Source organism: Neophocaena asiaeorientalis, unplaced genomic scaffold (assembly GCF_003031525.2).
Source record: "Neophocaena asiaeorientalis asiaeorientalis breed wild unplaced genomic scaffold, Neophocaena_asiaeorientalis_V1.1 scaffold478, whole genome shotgun sequence".
NCBI classification, from domain to species: Eukaryota; Metazoa; Chordata; class Mammalia; order Artiodactyla; family Phocoenidae; genus Neophocaena; species Neophocaena asiaeorientalis.
In genome coordinates, this window is record NW_020173200.1 from 103,952 (window position 1) to 106,425 (window position 2,474).

Below are 2,474 nucleotides of genomic sequence, written 5' to 3' on the forward strand. Positions count from 1 at the left end.
GGCAGTTGGGCCCGCGCGGGGGGGCGGTGCGGGGAGGGCGCCGCCGAGCGGCCAGGCCCCGCCAGCCTCCGCTGCCTCCCGCCTCCTGCCTTCGACCCCGGGGCCCAGACCCGCGTCCCCACCGGCCCTATGCGCCGCTTCTCACGGGTGGGTAAACTGAGGTCTGGAGAGGGCTCGGGTACTTGGGTTCGAGTCCCGCTGTCGCCGCTCCGAGCCCGCGCGTGGGCGGGTGGGGGAGATGGCGGACCCAAGAGGCGTCAGGTCAGGTTGGCTGACGCGCGTCGCCGCCTCGGGCGAAGAGCGGCGCTCCGGGGCTCGAATCCCTGCCCTGCGAAGAGTGATGGATGACCTTGAGCGAGTTACCTTGTATTTCTACCCCAGGACCCTCACCTCTAACGGGATAGCATTCAATCCAGAGGGTTGGTGTGAGGATAAATAAGTTAATGCTTGTGAAGCCCACGGAACAGTGCTGGAGACCTAGTAAGTAAATGCGTAGGAAATAGAAGCTCTCGCGGTCCCTTCATTGGTTCATCTATCCATTCAACAACTACTTACGCCTTGAGCCCCTCCATGTGCCTGGAGACAGGCTCTTTCTGGTAGTGAACACTCTTTGCTACACTCCTATGGTTAAACGCCGCGTCCACCTGGATCATCCCTATTTTAGCAGGGAGGAAACTGAAGCTCAGGGAGGTGAAGCTACTTGTCCAAGGTCACCCAGCCAGTAAATGAGTGGAGATTCATCTCCAACCTGACTTCAAAGCCTGTGCTCTGCCAGCAGGGAGTCATCAGCTGTTTGGATGGGTCAAAGGAGGCTCCCAGAGAGTTAAACACTTTCAGGTTGGCTCTTGAAAGAGTCTGCAAGGAGGAAGCTCATTTCAGGCAGAGGGACGGATGTGTGCAAGGGCATAAAGACATATGATAGCAGATGGCTGGTTGGTGTGACTGGCAGGGTGGGAGTATGAGAGACAGTGTGAATGTGGTGATGACGGTGCTGAAGCTAGACAGGGAAAGGAAGCCAGAACATGAAAGGAGGTCTTTGTGTGCCTAGAATGACATTTACTGTCCTTGTATGTCTACCTTAGAATTTATTTTGTAGGCCAGTGGTTTTCATCGTATGGTTCTGGGACCCCTGGGTGTCCCTGAGATCCTTTCAGGGGTCAGAGAGCTCAAAATTATTTTCATAATAATGCTAAATGCGATTTGCTTTTTTTTTTACTCTGATGAGCATACAGTGAAGTTTTCCATAGACTATAGGACAAATGATATTTCAACGCATTAAATGCGGGTACAGATTTGAGAATCCAGCTGTCTTCTTTAAGCCAGGTGTTAAAGAGATTTGTACAAATGTAAGACACCGCTTTTCTCATTAATATTTTGTCTTAGAAATAGTAGACATTTTTCACTAAAAATGTGTTTATATTAACAGGTAATGGATTTATTGTAATTTTAAATGAATTAATAAAATTTTAGAAATTTCTCAGTTTTAATTCCTAATATGGTAAGTATTGTTAGAAGTAACAAATGGCACATTAAAAAGCTCTTCGAGGTCCTCAGTAATATTTAAGAGTGGGAAGGGGTCCTGAGCCCAAAAGGTTTATGAATGCCTGCTATAGGCAGTAAGAAGCTATTGAAGTTTTAAGTAGGGGAGTGACTTAATCGGACTTTCATTTCAGAAAGAGTTTTCAAGACCCAAGGCCAGCCTTGAGGGATAAGTTTACAAGGCATGGGCATTCTAGGCAGGAGGATAGAAACAGGGAAGTGCAGGGCTGGTAAGCAACAGAGCTAGGACCCAGATGACTCTGGTCTTTTTATTCCTCATTTGGTATCACTTTACCACCTGACAAGCGACAGGATGAGTGTTTTATTCCTTCATTTCCACTGGGTGCTGTGTAGTGAGGCTTTTGCTCGCATTTGCTGTGGACGTTAGCACCCTTTCTGACCCCAGCACACTGCTACCTCTCCTCATTGCCCATTTTCTGAGAAGCGGTCCAGTGAGGAAAGCAGATGAGAGGAAAAGAGGAGGTTACCAATGCTAGTGTGAGTAGGCATGGGAATCCTGGCAGAGGGTTCTCCAGAGCTACACAGCCCAGGTTATCCTTCACATACTTCTAGGGCTCACAAGTGAGAGGGAAAACGATTATATCAAAACCTCTGCTGTCAGGAAAGCCGCTTTTGAAGAGAAGTTCCCCAGAGTGCTGAGAGTCTGTTCCTTTAACATTAAAAAAAAAGTATCCATATCAGATGAAAATCTTTTAAAGGTATTTTATAAACTTCCTAGCCATCCTTATTTAAGAAACAGAAGTAAACTTAGTATTTTCTTGATTTATTATAAACATGAATTGGTAGCAATCAGGCTTTATTATTAAGCAATCCTCTTGGACTATTGAGTTAAGGACTCTACTCCACCTTAACAAATGGCCCCAGAATGCTGTGCTCTCATGGTGCTTCCACAAAGGTTCTGGTTTTCAGCTGCC